Source organism: Bos indicus, chromosome 9 (assembly GCF_029378745.1).
Source record: "Bos indicus isolate NIAB-ARS_2022 breed Sahiwal x Tharparkar chromosome 9, NIAB-ARS_B.indTharparkar_mat_pri_1.0, whole genome shotgun sequence".
NCBI lineage: Eukaryota > Metazoa > Chordata > Mammalia > Artiodactyla > Bovidae > Bos > Bos indicus.
Genome location: NC_091768.1, coordinates 38,835,974 through 38,851,839, shown reverse-complemented (window position 1 = coordinate 38,851,839; position 15,866 = coordinate 38,835,974). Strand labels below are relative to the sequence as shown.

The following is a 15,866-nucleotide window of genomic DNA, read 5'->3' as shown; positions in this document are numbered from 1 at the left end:
GTCGCTGAAACAGGCTTCAAGGTCCTGTTTTGGAAGTCAGAAGCCAAACAATGTCTTCTTTGTCTTAGGCCATACTCTGTCCTCCCCCTGAAGTAATGGAATCCTTCGGCTCAATGGGGGAGACTCCCAGGGCAACAAGAATTAAAAGGAAGGGAAAGTAAATTGAATACCAGTTCAAAATATTATCCCCACTAAGCTGGCTGGTCATAATGCAAGGTCTCAGGGGTCCCAGAACACTCATCCAGGATTTGTTAAACGTGCAACGGACTAACATGCCATTTCTCTAGAGACACCATTTATACATAATTTGAAGCAAGGGCAAAAAGGGGACTATGACTTTCATTTTCTTGAATTCTTTATATAAGAATTATTGTCCTTACTGTCTATTCTACTGTTGAATAGATCCATTCAACAGGAAGCCACCTGGTTTGGCATCATTCGGAACTCTCCACCTCCTAGGTTTCTTCTTCCAGGGTGAGAAGGCCCTTGCGTCTCCTCCATACCCACTGTGTTCACCCATCCATAAAACCCTGGACCCTCCCTTGCCTTATCCATCATCCCAGTTCCAGCTGACTCCCCTATCCAGCCATTACCTTCTCTGGGTGCTCAGTCACGTCTAACTCTTTGCAACCCCATGGATTGTAGCTCTCCAGGCTCCTTTGTCCATGAAATTTTCCAGGCAAGAATACTGGAGCAGGTTGCCATTTCCTACTCTAGGGGATCTTCCCGACCCAGAGATCGAACCCATCTCTTCTGCATCACCTCCTTTGGCAGGCAGATTTTTTACCATGAATACCACCTGGGAAGCCCTTTCAGCTAATTCAACTGACGCTTTCTTTAATCTCTTGGAGCATCCTCCTCATTTGACTATTCAAACCAACTTTCAACTCTAGGTCACCACAGGTCAGACTTTCCATTCCCAAGTGACAAGTACTACTGCTGCTGCTGCTGCTGCTGCTAAGTCGCTTCAGTCGTGTCCGACCCTGTGCAACCCCATAGACAGCAGCCCACCAGGCTCCCCCGTCCCTGGGATTCTCCAGGCAAGGACAAGTACTACTAAGCAGTCATAAAACTGGGCTAAAAGGACCCGTTAAAAACACAAATTCCAAAGGGGCTTCCCTACTTCTCTGCAATACTTTTTAATCTATTAACACATTATTCTATATTTTCCTGGCTGTTTGGTTTTTTCTGTATTCTCCAAGTCTCCTCCCATCTCCAAATCTTCCAACCTTGGATGACGGCTCAGCCTTCAATTTTACTGAAAAGTTTTTCAGGACACTCCATGATTTTGAACTTCCTTCACTGTTAGTTTCGCCCATCTTACAGCAATAGTTTAAAATCACACACATAAAGTACTGTGCCTATTTTTTTGTAGGCATTCAAACTTGCAATACCTTTCTTATCTTTCTTTCTCCTCCCAGGTTACTGCTAATAGCTGTCCCTTTGAGGGCTATGGTGGGTTGAATGGTGGCCTCCAAAATATGTCCACCTGAAACCTGGAAATGTGACCTTATATGGGAAAAGGGTCTTTGAGATGTAATTAAGGTAAGGATCTCTAGATGAGATCATCCTGGATTAGGGTGGAACCTAAACCAGTGACAAGTGTCCTATTTACAAGAGAAGGCCACATAAAGACACAGAGAGGAGAAGGTATGTGAAGATGAGGGTAAAAAGTGTACTAATGGGTCTACAAGCCAAAGAAAGTCAAAGGTTGCTGGCAGCCACTGGAAGCTAGGAAAGAGGCATGGGACTCAGAGTCTTCCTCAGAGTCTCTATAAAGAACCAATCCTGCTGACACCTTCATTTCAAGACCTCTGGCTCCCAGAACTGTGAAAGGAAACGTTCTACTGTTTTAAGCCACCCGGTACATGGTCATTTGTTACAGCAGCCAGAGGAAATTAATACAAGGGCTCCTTCTCTGCTTAATGGTCCTCTAGTGGATCATTTCTGCATGTTCTGGCTCAGGGGAGCACAAGCAAGGTTCCTCCCACGGTGACCATTCTGTATCTCAAGCACATGGGCGCCTTGCTGTGGGGGTGGAGGCTGGGGCCTTTCACCCCTGGAAATGACCTCTGTCACAGGCAGGGATGTGAGATCAAGGGAGGGCGCTGGGCCTCTCCTTGGGCCACTCTAAATGGGGGACTCTTAATACTTTTGCTACACTGGACTCTTCTCCCTGTGGTATAGGTGGGCTGAGGTACAATCAGAGACTGTTTGGGGCTGCAGTTTTCCAAGCACCAATCCTCCCTGCATTGCACTCAGGTGTGAACTGACCAGGGGGGCGTCCCTGGTGGTGATTGCTGTTGTTCAGTTACTCAGTCATGTTCGACTCTTTGTGACCCCATGGACTGAAGCATGCCAGGCTTCCCTGCCCTTCACCATCTCCTGAAGCTTATTCAAACTTATGTCCATTAAATCAGTGATGCCATCCAACCATCCTGTCCTCTGTCATCCCCTTCTCCTCCTGCCTTCAATCTTTCCCAGTATCAGGATCTTTTCTAATGAGTTGGCTCTTCGCAAAGTCCTGGAGCTTCAGCTTTAGCATTAGTCCTTCCAAGGAATATTTAGGATTGGTTTCCTTTAGGACTGGCTGGTTTGATCCCCTTGAAGTCCAAGGGACTCTCAAGAGTCTTCTCCAGCACCACAGTTCTCTGGTGGCTCAGCAATAAAGAATCTACCTGCAACGCAGGAGACACAGGAGATGCAGGTTTGACCCCTGGGTTGGGAAGATCCCTTGGAGGAGGGATTGACAACCCACTCCAGTATTCTTGCCTGGAGAATCCCATGGACAGAGAAGCCTGGTGGGCTACAGTCCATGGGGTTGCAAAGAGTTGGACACAACCAAAGCAACTGAGCACACACACATGCATAAACTGACCCAAATCTCCCAGGAGCTACTGACACCCACAGAGGTATGTGGTTCTTCTCCTGACACTGTAGTCCTTATAGGTTCTTAAATCACACCTCATCAGCCTTCACTGAGCAGTTCTTACCCTCATAGAGAACTACCTCCACCTCTCAGCAGTTTGAAATCAAGAATCTGTTGAAATAATAACCATAAAACACTGAGAATGATATGGTCAACCACACTTCTATGAAAAGAAGGGTGTAGCATGGCGTACTATCTGTGCTTTGGCCCTAACCTGCTAACAGAATTAGAAGCTGGGATCATTGCATCTTCACCCAAGGGGGTAAAACAAAAGATGGATCCTAAAACATTACGTGCAACCAAAATCTGGATTCTAACACAGGACTCTGAGGATCTATAGATGCACTGGATGTGATGTGTTATCTGCAAGAAGAAAATTTACTCAAGATGCATCTCATTCCAGAAGTACTGAGAACAGCCGTAGGACCTACCAGACTTGAAGCATAGAATCAAAATCAACAAGCACTTAATAAATGCACAGTTCCGTGTAGTGTTTCATGGCACAAAGCAAATTAAATGAGGTGTGCTTTCAGCCTTCTAGAAGCTTGCTACTGAAAATAGACAATATTGACATTGACATGTACCAGAGTGACTAAACAGGAACAAACTGGATAAATACATGAAGTGGTGACATTACAGGCTCGCCAAGGGGAAAGTGCATTTTGTTAGTGGTGTGTGATCTCCGACATTTAAGGTGGTAGTTGTGGCAGTGGGGAGGCGGGCAGGAAAAGCTCTGAAATCATAGACAGTGCATAGTGAAGGAAGCAAAAAAAGTCCACTACCGCTTTCCAAAGACCATAATGGCATTTCAAACGACAGTGAAGCATGCGGTCCGCCCCTTCCCCTCTTTGCCACAGCAGTGGTCCGTGGCCACAGAATGTGTTTTTAAGGCTCTCCCTCGGATACATTAAACCTGGCATCCAGGTGAGGGCTAGGCAGGGGAAGCCATTAATGAAGAATCACAGAGAGCTTTTCACAGGCAGCTGAGAAGACGCTTAATGCGGGGCTGACAAACATCGCCTGTTGTGCTGTTGTGTCTTATGTCACAGAAATGACTCAAGCAATCGCTCCCCACAACCGTGGAAAACATTTTGTAAGGCTTATTGTCAATCACTCTTTTGAAGGATATACAGAAGCTGTGGTTGGGATACAGTGTTAAATCATTACTCTGGAGGACCTAAAGTCTAAGATGGAACCCTCCTTCCCCGCTAAAGAGATTCTTCAGCTATGCCAAGTGAACAAAATGAATGCATGCAGAGATGGCACCCGCGTAGCCATTGCTGGGTTTCATGCAGCCCCACAGGCTTTCAGGCCCAGCCCTGTAGTCCATTCTGCCACTCTTGCCTCCTCCATCACTCACTGTCATATTTTTCCAGTTTCCTCCAGATTTTGAAACATTCTGCATTTTTCCCTGGTCTTGGATGTCATTAGGCACTGTTGGTAACATCCTTTTTTTTTTTTTAGTGAAAATCCTGTTGATGAAAACCTGATGACAGAGGGCAAGGAAGTAACTGTTTTCCTGACCACCCTAAATTTTTAACAAAAAGCTAAAGATTATGGACAAAAGAGCTTTAAGCACACACCACTGTCAGAAGACAATGGTGGTTCCTAAAACAGTATAGCACAGTCCCAAACCTAAGTCACACGGGTCTATAGAGAGTGAACCTAATGCCATCAGAGACTACAGAAGCTCAATATCCAAGAAGATGCCAGCAGATGGCCAGGAAACTAGCTATAGATTCCAGTGCCCTGCCCCCAGAATCCATCTGAATAGACACCTGCTGAGCATCTACACTATGAATGACAGTGAGCTACGAGCTACAGGGAGACCAAAAAATCCCATCATATGAGGCCATGGTCTGTTGAGAAGATGGGACCCACATATACAGATTTCCGGGAGACCTGGATTCTGCTGCTGCTGCTGCTGCTAAGTCGTTTCAATCGTGTCCGACTCTGTGTGACCCCATAGACGGCAGCCCACCAGGCTCCCCCGTCCCTGGGATTCTCCAGGCAAGAACACTGGAGTGGGTTGCCATTTCCTTCTCCAATGCATGAAAGTGAAAAGTGAAAGTGAAGTCGCTCAGTCATGTTCGACTTGTAGCGACTTCACGGACTGCGGCCTACCAGGCTCCTCCATCCATGGGATTTTCCAGGCAAGAGTATTGGAATGGGGTGCCATTGCTTTCTGCAGAGCTGGATTCTAGTCTAAACTAAAGGAGGAACTGGATGTACTGACCATGGGCAAGTCACAAAAATTCTCTGCTCCTTGGATTCCTCACATCAGGAACACATCCTCAACTAGAAAGCATAGGATGAAGCAGCTGGAATCATTATTTGCAAACAACAGGAGAGTGAAGGACATATCAAGAGAATATCGATCAGGCAAAGGTGCACACAAAATAAAGCCAGAGAACTGGCGTTTTCAAGCACGAAACGGTGATAAAAGATACAGAAAGACAGAGTGTGACAATTCAGGCCCTGTATCAGAAAATGATGAGGGGCTGTTTATACTTTTAGGAGGTCAGACAATAAACTAGACAAAAAAGGTGAACCCCTCCAAACTCTGAGAGCAAACAAGAGAAACCTTTAAGATAAATTAGTATTTTTTAAATATCCTTACGTGCATGTGCAACATATCACACGATTTCTGGAATAAAATTGAAACTGAAATAAAAATCAAATTTTACACGTGACAACATTTAAAATTGTTATTGCTTCCAAACAGATACTACAATGTGTGGCAATGAAGGAACTCATTGGTGTTTATTTGCCTTTTCAGTAGAATTTAAATTGGGCAGAATTTCACAGAAATATAGATTCAGTAACTTTTTCTGAGGATTAGAAGAAGAAAAGGTTGGGAAAAGCGCCCTGGGCTTTGTTGTGGGAAAGGCGATCTGACTCATTTTTAATTTTCCATTAAAGCCCTACTTTTCAGTATAAAGCAGATGGAATCCTTATACAACTCCATGAAAAGCCTACTATTTTTGGGTACCTCAAAGATGGAAGCTCTGAAGAAAATGAAAGTGTTTGCATCAGATGAAATCCCACCAGCACATTCAAAAGGAGCAGGTACTTAGAAATCTTAAAAAACACAAGGTAAGAGCTCTTTCTGTGGCGGATTTCTGATCCCCAGCCTCCCCTGGGCTTACTTCCCTCTGCCTCTGATGGATGATTTTCTACCCCTTCAGCAGCCAGCTCCCACCACTGTGGCTCAGAGTCATTCTGCTTCGTTCCTCATCTTTCAGAAGCCACCTCCCTGATGGGTTCCATCCTCAGGGCAATTCTCACATATAGAAAAGATGTCAGGGTTAACCCTGCTCACCTCATACCTACTGAGTCAGAACCGGGCCTGGGACTACGCATTCTCTAAGATCCTCAGAGAACAGTCATGTAACCAAGGCCCCAAAGCCCTTTCCTTATCATGAGTTAAGCCCTGGGTTGACGTTTCCTGTTTGTCTCCCTGCCAGGGTGGATGGAAGAAAGAAGAAGGCCTATCTTTACTGTGTATGAGCTGTCAAGTACTGGGCTAGGAGGTGGTGGGTGCTGCCTCTAGCCTCACAGTTTGTAATCTCGTTGGAGAGATGGAACAATTTAGCATTTAAGAACATTGGTTCTGGATCAGACTGACTGCCTGGGTTCAGAGCCCAGCTCTGCTTACTAGTTGTGTGATCCTGACCAAATCACCACACCTCCAGGCCTCAGTTTCCCTATCTGTTAAATGGGAATAATAACAGTACATCATGAAATCGTGCTAGGTGTTGAGTTGGCAAGTCAACCACGAATAAAACACAGTCTGACTTCCAAAGAGCTCCCAAGTCAGGAATAAAGGCCAGTATCTTCCTACTGTCCAACCCAGCTGACCCACTCTGCTTTATAGGTCAGGCTGTGACAAGGGTGATGACGAGGTGGTAACCAAGTGCCACGGAGCCCCAAAATAGGACCAACAGGGGCTTCCCAGAAGGTAAGTCTTCATGAAGTCATCAGAAGAAGCGGGGCTTCCTTGAGGGCAAAGGTACTTTTCCTGTCCCCCAAAACCTAACACAGAAGTAACTGCAAGGCAAAAGCAACAAGGTTTGAAAGTACACAGGGAACAAGGAACAGTTTTGGATCAGGTGTGAGTTTAGGAGCCAGACAGACCTGGCTTCTCTAGTAATTAGCTGTGTGACAATGGGCATATTACTTTTCTGAGCCTCAATCTTCCCATTTGACCAATCGGGGTAAAACCTGCCTCGTCTAGTTGTGATGACTAAGTAAATTACTGTATGTAAAGCATTTTAGGCCTCCGGGATTCGATAATAAAGGCAGGTATGATTATCATTCTGGTGTATTTAGGGAGGGGTGAGTGGTGGTGGGGTGCTGTGTGCTTTTTTATACTATCACAGAGATAGGAATACAGATCAGAAAAACACAGTTCTCAGAAAAGGCCTTCTGAATTGAAATTAGCAATGGGCTAAAACTTTCCCACATCTTATTTTTCCCTCCCTCAAACTTACAGTCAATGGGTGCTCAATACACATTTGTTCAAACCAATGGGTGCTGCCTGAGGACACGGGGTGGGGGGGTGGGGACAAGGCAGAACAGGTAATGACGACCTCTGCACCCGAGAGCTCCTGAATCTGTTTCACGCCCTAAGCGAGGCACGACGCGGGTCATTCAGGAAGCAGGCCAAGACGGATGGGAAAACACTCTCATCCAAATATTACAACTCAGAGTCTTGCAAACGCTGTTAAAGTTTCATGAGTCAGTAAGCATTATCTTTTCTTCCCATGTTTTTATTAGACCATAAATCCATTCAATTTATACCCTTCCAGGATTACTGTGTTCTAATCAAGTCCAGAGTGCCACTTATTTGGAAGCTGTCTGAACTCCATGTCACCCAAGTCCATTTGGATAATACTGTTCAGGCTTCTCATGTGTTTTAGTAGCTAAAAATTAGATCTGCTCAACTAGAATCACTGGAAAAAAATTATATTTCTCTAAATAACCCAAATCACCCTTTTTTCATAGGAACCAAGTGCATGAAATTCATAACTTGCGGGGTTTTTTCCTACTCTGGAGTTTATTCTACCTTCAGAAAGTCATGGTGACTTCTACAGTCAAACTCAAGGGACACACCCGCACATTGTAGATAGGGTAAAATTCTGGTTAAAAACAAAGACATTCTTTTATAGGGCTAACTTCAAAGCACTTTCATGTTTTCTATTCTCAACAATAGAAAGGCTTTGCGTTTCTTAAGAAGACTTACTAAAAATGCCGTTTTCCCATCATACTATTTCAACTAATTTCCTATGTTTTCCAATAGTTCTTGACTCAGAACTGACAATCACTCAAATCTTTCTAAAATGTTCAAAATCTCCTTTTCTGTACACAATACATTTTCATCCCTTCCCTAAGGGATATGTGAGTTAGATGTATGTGAGTTATGTGTATGTGTAGATACACATGTGTGTATGTATAGATGTATAGATATATACATCTATATATGTATTAACAGCAGCATACACATTGCTTTTCTATATGTGGGATACTTTACTTAGTGCTTTACATGGATCAACTCATTGACTCCTCCCAACAAGCCTCTGAAGTAGGAACTCATTCTAAAGGTGAAGATGGGGAGGCACAAAAAGATTAGGTAACTGGGCCCAGCTGGAAGGGGTTGCACCAGGCCCACACCCCTCACCCGGGCTGAAAGGGTTGAAACCTGGCTTTACGTGATGACTTTGCCATCTTGGACAAGTTAGTCAGCCACTCTGGGTTCTCATTTTCCCTCACAAGTGAAATGGATCAGCTGGACTACATGATCTCTAAGTCCCTTATGGTTCTATGCTCTCTGGGTTTTGCTACATGTTTCTACCTTGGTCTGGGGAGCAGCAGAGTTTTTGATTTCTATGGTCACACTGCTCTGGCTGGATACAACACCCAACTGCATTTTTCATTCTCAATCCTGCTTAACGTCCGGGGCATAGCCCTCCCCTGCTGTGGATCAGGGCCCCCTCCCTCCTCGGCCAGCCCAATCCTCTGGCTGCACCTCTCTCATTCGGGGCCTGGGCACCTCTGCTCCCCCGGTCCATTCAACACTCTTCCTCACTGATACTGTCCATATCCACAGCTCCCAGTATTTTGTAATATGCTAACAGATTTATATCTGATTTATACCTTATACCTCAATCCAGACCCATCTATTCAACTGCCTACAAGATACCTTGACCTGAAAGTTCAAAGTGTCCATGATAAAAGTCATCATTAAAACACTCGCTCCCTGTTCTTACTGCACTGCTTGTTTGCAGGTCTTTCTTCACCTACTCTCAAGGACCCCCCTTCTGCCTCCCCGCAGCCTCACAAGATACTGTCTCACCCTCTCTTATTCTGTCTCTCTTGTTCCATCCCCAATTCTGTGCAGCACTCCATCTATGGCTCATCTGAGTTTCCATAACTACCTTAGCTACATAGATGTTGACCACCTCTGGTCAACAGCCCACACTGTGGCCAAACAGATCTTCATAAAACAAATCAGACCAAAGCGGCATCTCTACTTGCAACTCTTAAACAGCATTTCTAGACAAAGTACTTTTAAGAACGTTCTCAATTTTCCCACCAGTCTCATCTTCTCCCTCTACCACCCCTGCTCACCCTAAATTACTTACAGTTACCTAAAAAGTCAGGCTTCCCTGATAGCTCAGTTGGTAAAGAATCCGCCTGCAATGCAGGAGACCCCAGTTCGATTCCTAGGTTGGGAAGACCCTGTGGAGAAGGGATAGGCTACCCACTCCAGTATTCTTGGGCTTATCTGGTGGCTCAGCTGGTAAAGAATCTGCCTGCAATGTGGGAGACCAGGGTTCAATCCCTGGGTTAGGAAGATCCTCTGGAGAAGGGAAAGGCTACCCATTCCAGTATTCTGGCCTGGAGAATTCCTTGGGATTGCAAAGAGTCGGACATGACTGACTTTCACTTTCACTTTCCTAAAGTCTGTGCATCTGCATCCTCGGCTTCTCCTTCCAGGCCAATGGCCTTCACACAGCACTCAAATGGCCAGTTCCTCCTCTGGCTTTCTCTGCCTCGCCACCCCAATTTCCTACCTCCCTGTGGAGTTCATGCTGCCTTGTAGACCCAGAATCATGACAGTAATCACTGTGGTCAGAGCCTTCCTAAGGCAGTTCCTTAGGCAGGATTACAACTCTCTGTCCCTGAGACATCTAGTTCAATGTCTGGCAAATGGTAGATACAATGAATGAATGTTGCTTAATGAGTAAATATGTAGGACGATTCACAAACTCTTACAGACCTATCTGTGGGCCACAGAAGGATCCCTCCTAAAATAGAGAGTTACACTGAGTAAAAGTAGTTCCAGAATCAACATGCTTTGCTTTCCCATTTTTAGATTTTTTTTTTAATTTCATAGGTTAGCACAAGGGTCTAAGATGGAAAGAATGGCAATAGGAATTGACATTTTATTTTTTATTTAAACATAAAGTTATGTTTCCCAACAACCAAAAGAATCCAATTCTAAAGTATTTATGCCACCCTCCGTTATGGCATGTAACACATTTTAATCAATATCATCATTGTGTCCATATGTATTATCTTGCATATTGCCTCGTGGCTAAGAGCAAAGGCTTTGAGACCAAACTAACTGGACCTGAATCCTGACTCTACTGCTTACCAGCTGTGTATGATCTTGAGTCAGTTATTTAACGTCCTTTGTTTCACTTTCCATATGTAAAATGGAGATTGTAAGCAAAACTACCTCATATAAAAACAACCCTGAAGTATAGTTAGGCTTCCAGGTGGCTCAGTGATAAAGAATCTGCCTGCCAATGCAGGAGACACAGGTTCACTCCCTGGTTTGGGAAGATCCCCTGGAGTAGGAAATAGAAAACTGCTCCAGTATTCTTGCCTGGAAAATCTCATGGACAGAGGAGCCTGGCAGGCTACGGTCCAGGGGGTTGCAAGACAGTTGGACACAACTTAGCGACTAAACAACAACAGCAATAGTTGATTTACGATATTATATTAGTTTCAGCTGTTCATACCATTATTAAGATTAGAGCTTAAACAGTGTTTGGCATATAGTAAATGCTCAATAAAACTAGCTATTATGTATTATTTTTATCTCCTCTAGCAGACTAAGCTCCTAAACAGCAAGGACAGCAGAAGTATTCATTTTCACAATCCTATCTTCCAGTACCTTGCACACAATAAGATATTGGGCTAATGTCTACAGAACTGATGAATATAATGAACTGTTTATAGCATACACACAGGGGCAAAAAAAAAAAAAACTGGAGAAGGAAATGGCAACACAGTCCAGTATTCTTGCTTGGGAAATTCCATGGAGAGAGGAGCCTGGCGGGCTAGTCCGTGGGGTACCAAAGAGTTGGACACGATTTAGTGACTAAACCACAACATAGCAAAAGTATGTGCATTACTAAGTCTGATGACTAGTACGGACAGAATTGCTCCTGGGGAGGCCTATGGAGAACGGGGGCTATCCAAAATACTAGTGATTCACCTGGCTCTGGGAGCTCACTTAATCCCATGGAAGATGCAGGGCTCACAGTCACCCACCCACTAAAGACATCTGCGGGTTGGAGGGGACCCTGTCAGGACTGAAGAGCTGGGCAGGTGAGGCTCCCTTCCCATGAACATGGCCTGGGGAAAAAACTTTCTCCTCTAGAGTCTCTTTCATGTCCTCTTCCAATTAGAGAAGGTAGGACTGTGATTTCTAAAGACTCTCCTGGCCATTCGGGAAGTCTAAAATCAGCAGATAACCATCTAGGCCAACAAAGGTGGTACTGGAGAGCCACATCAAAGTCAGTACCATAGCCATCAGATCACTGTATTACAAGGAATAACTGGGTGGGAAGTGGCTACTAGAATCGACAAAAAACCAAGGTTTTTGGAAACACGTTTAAAATGTGAAGGTCTGAACTTGTAAAATCAAAAATCTGGCATATAGCAAAAGAATGAAGGCAATAATGGGTAAAGGCTCTAGGTTTCCATTTAATTCTCATTAACCTACAGAGTCCTTGAAGGACTTGCCTTGTTGAGCAGCACCGCATAGCAAAAGTGTGTGTGTGTGCTCTGACTTTTTGCGACCCATGGACTATAGCCCACCAGGCTCCTCTGTTCGAGGAATTTTCCTGGCAAGAATACTGGAGTGGGTTGCTATTTCCTTCTCCAGGGGATCTTCCCAACCCAGGGCTTGAACCCAGGTTCAATCTCTTATGTCTTCTGCAATGGCAGGCAGATTCTTTCCCACTTGCACCACCTGAGTTGTGACATATAGCAAAGTTGCTGGCCCCAAACACATATCTTCTTGACTTTGTTTCTGGTCATATGATAACTATTTCCCAGGATCCCTTGCAGTTTAATGTGGCCATTTAACTAGCCCTCAAGTAAAGTATGTAAGCATAAGTGATGGGTGTCATTTCCAGGCCAGGGCAATTAAAAAGTGGGTGCATCCCCTCTACTCTCTCTTTTGTACTTCTGCCAGCTGAAAGCAGATTGCAATGGAGCACCAAGGCATGGTGGAATTTGGAGCCCAGAATCACTGCATGGAGGAAAGTCACCCACTGATCAGAAATACCCATTTTGAACTATTACATGAGGAATAATAAACATCTATTACTTTTGAGTCATTATATTTTTGCAGGCCTATTTGTTATAGCTGCTAATATTAGCCTAATTAAGCCAGGTGCTTAGCACATACCAAAGACCTAACACATTTGTTGAAACAAGACCAGGTTCCTTCTTTCAGTGTGTTGATCAAATAATGATGGAAATAGACACGTGCCAACCATAATGTCAGCTGCTGAAGTATGAAAACAAAATTGGAGGCATGGTGATTTGCTTGAAGGGGAAAGGAGGAGAAAGCATCCCAGAGTAGAAGACTTTTGAGCTGGGCCCTAGGTTTAACAGAACCCAAGCAAATCAGATGGGGTTAGGAGATTTCAGACCCAGGAGAAAGCAGAGAATAAAAGTACAGAAAGCAGAATATGCATTTGTTCACATTCAACCTCATCACTCTCTTGAACTCAGTCAACAGAGTGTGAGCTTATTGTGCACTTTCTTTCCTGGGTTTGGCCAAACAAACAACGCTTTGTTTTGTTTTGTTTTTAACACTACCCTCATTAACCCTTTTGCTTTTTTTTTTAATATAAAATGTTCCAAGATGAATGTCCTTAGAAAGTGCAGGAGTAAATGTTTAATGAACCATAACAATTCTTCTCTAATAAAATTCTTGAAGAACTTGAGACAGTTCTATTATAATAGTCAAAGAGCCATGCTCTTAGGAATCAATGGGTTCGACCTAAGTTTTGACGTTATTGATTAAGCACGTAACAGTCACTGGCTTACAGAATGGAACATTAAGCCCCTAGACTTACATTTACATTTCCTTTTCAAGAGGAACATCAAGCAGATGGTTTAAGAGATCAGGCAAAAGACTCTCCACATCTTTCGCTCATAGCTAAGTGCCTCCAACACCTGAGACAGTTAACAAAACCACTTCCTCCAAAAATCTGTGAGTCCCTTCGTCTGAAAGCACAGGACCCGAGGGACAGAGGGGCAGGGACTTGGAAGAAAAAGCACAAAGGGTGGAAAGTACAGCAGTGGCTTGGCGGTGAGAGGAAGGAAGTGGGCGTCTGAAGGCTACCCTGAAGCAGGGAAGAGAGACACAGTCCCCAGTGGTCTTCCAAATCCCGACTTACTGCTGTGTTAGCAATGTCCCCAGGAGCTTATTTAAATACAAGGGTGAAACAACCATCACTGGGTGGACAAGACTTCATTTCAAATGACTTCAGTCTTCCTTAGACTTGAGAGAAGCAAGTTAGGCTGCCTCACTCCTAGCAAACATCAATATAACTCTCTTTTGGAAACAAAATTCTCCCTCTCCCACACCCATGTATCCTACCCCCTACCATGAAAGGGAGTTAAAACTGGGCAAGGGAGGGTGCTACCCTGAGAGTAAAGCAACTCTTCAAACAGCTGAAATCAATTCCCCCTTCAATCTAAGAAGTACTGCAGCCGCCAGTCAACACTACCGGTCCATGAATACAGCAAAACGCCAGCACCTGCCACCCTGCATCTGGGGCCTTTTATTTTTTGGTAAATGTGGCAGGAAAGACTCTCAGAGAGAAGATCAACTGCTTTATCTGAGCAAAAGGGAAGCCCCAGGGAAGAGAAACAAGAAGCATCGCGCCCATCCTTGGGCACTTTGTGCGTCTCCTCTCTGTGCACTGAAAGGGCTCTTTGTGTCACACACACACATACACACACACACACCCAGCGAGTCTGTGTGATTTATTGGTGGGAGGAGGGGCAAGAAGGGTGATTTTATTATCCCTCTTCTCACTCAGTCCCAGCAAATCTCCGCCGGGGCCCAAGCTTGGTGGCCTCTTTCTGGCTCAGTCCCCTCCGCCTGTGGCCGCAGAGATAAGAGAGGGGAGGCGACCAAACAAAAACAGTCATCGATCTAGGGAAGTAGAGAGGAAATCCAGCGAGCTGAGAAGGAAGGAGAAAGGAGCCTGAGGGAGCTGGAGGGGTGGAGGGGTCAGAGGAAGAGGAGCTAAGGCTCCAGCACGGGGGACTGGGGAAGGGTGGGTGGTGGCACAGGAAGAGTGGAGGGGAGGATGGGGGAAGTGCAAGGGAGGTGCCAGAAATAAGCTGGAGGATGCGATGGGAAAGGCGACGGCCACAGGAGGAGGAGGCCGAGAGGTGGAGGAGTGGGGCAGGGGTGGAGTGGGGTGGGGAGGGAAGCAGCACGGGGCATCAATTATTAAGTGATTACATCATCCCTGACATTAAAACAACACACACAGCCCGGGTCCCCGCGGGGGGCCCCGAAAAGAGGGCGGAGGCGGAGTCTGGGCCAGCCTAGCCATCCCCCAAGCCAATTCCTATTCACACCCTGAGGAAATGGACCCCCCAACCCTGCGCTACCTCGGGGCTGCAGCCCGCAGAAGTGTCCTCCGGAGCGACCACAGGAAGACTCCAAGCGAGGCCAACTCCCCGGCAGCCCCGCGGGGAGCCCCAGAGGCGGCGATGGCCCAGAGACTGCAGCGCCGGGCCCCGCGGCGGGGGCGGCGCTGCGCTGGGCGCCCGCGGCCCGCATCTCCGCAGCATCCCCGCGGCCCCGCGGCGCATCCCCGGCCGCTTACCTGCGCTGCGCTCAGGCTCCGGAGCCCATTCACATGGTCCACTCCCCGCCTCCTCCGGCGCGGCCGAAGCGGCTCCGGTGGTTGCTCGGCGGGCCCGGGAGTCGGTGGGCCTTCTGAGAGTGCCCAGGGGGCGGCGCCGGGTGTCCCCGGCCCGGCGACCGGATCCCTCCCAGGCGCGGGCGGCGGCTTTGTGTGCGCCTGGGGAGCCCTCGGTGCGCGGGGTGAAGCGCCGCGCGCCGGGGCGGTGATGGACGCGCGGCTCCGAGGGCAGCCTCTCCTCTACTCCCACGGCCGGTGGGCGGGCGGGTCTCGGCGGCCTTCGGCTCGCGGCGACCCCTCCTCCTCTCCCGCGGCAGCCCCCTCCCCGCCGGCTCCGCTCCTGACAGATGGCGCAACTGCAACGACGCGCCGCCGCTGCCGCGGCTGCTCCGAGCTACTCGCGCTGATGCTCCAGCCCCTCCAGCCCCAGCGGGGAGTGAGGGAGGGCGGGAGGCCCCGCTAGAGTGGCAGGCTCCACTGTCCAATCAACGAGCCCCTCGGGAGCAGCGGGTGGCGACCATTGGTGATTGGAGCGGGGGCGGGGCGGCGATGGGTGGGGCCACCGAGTGGGCAGAGAGTTCCCGTGGCATTGGGCATCCTGGCGTGCGTGTGGTGTAAGGGTGTGAGAGAGGATGCTAGATTGGAGGAGTTGTGAGTGTGTGTTTTTTAAGGTTTACGTGGACTTGAGGTAGTGGGTTAGGGTAAGGAAATAAGAGGAGAGTGTGAGCTGCAGTTTCAGC

General features: G+C 46.8%; 1 protein-coding gene across 4 annotated transcripts in view; it reads right to left on the bottom strand.

Moving 5' to 3' along the window:
* FYN (FYN proto-oncogene, Src family tyrosine kinase) overlaps positions 1 to 15,539 on the bottom strand; it is a 213,035-nt gene extending 197,496 nt beyond the window's left edge. For all 4 annotated transcript variants that reach the window (XM_070795494.1, XM_019967194.2, XM_019967195.2 and 1 more), the window contains exon 1: positions 15,088 to 15,539. The gene's annotated coding sequence lies outside the window, so the exon portion shown is untranslated. The remainder of the gene's footprint in view (positions 1 to 15,087) is intronic.
* Positions 15,540 to 15,866: the final 327 nt, after the last annotated feature.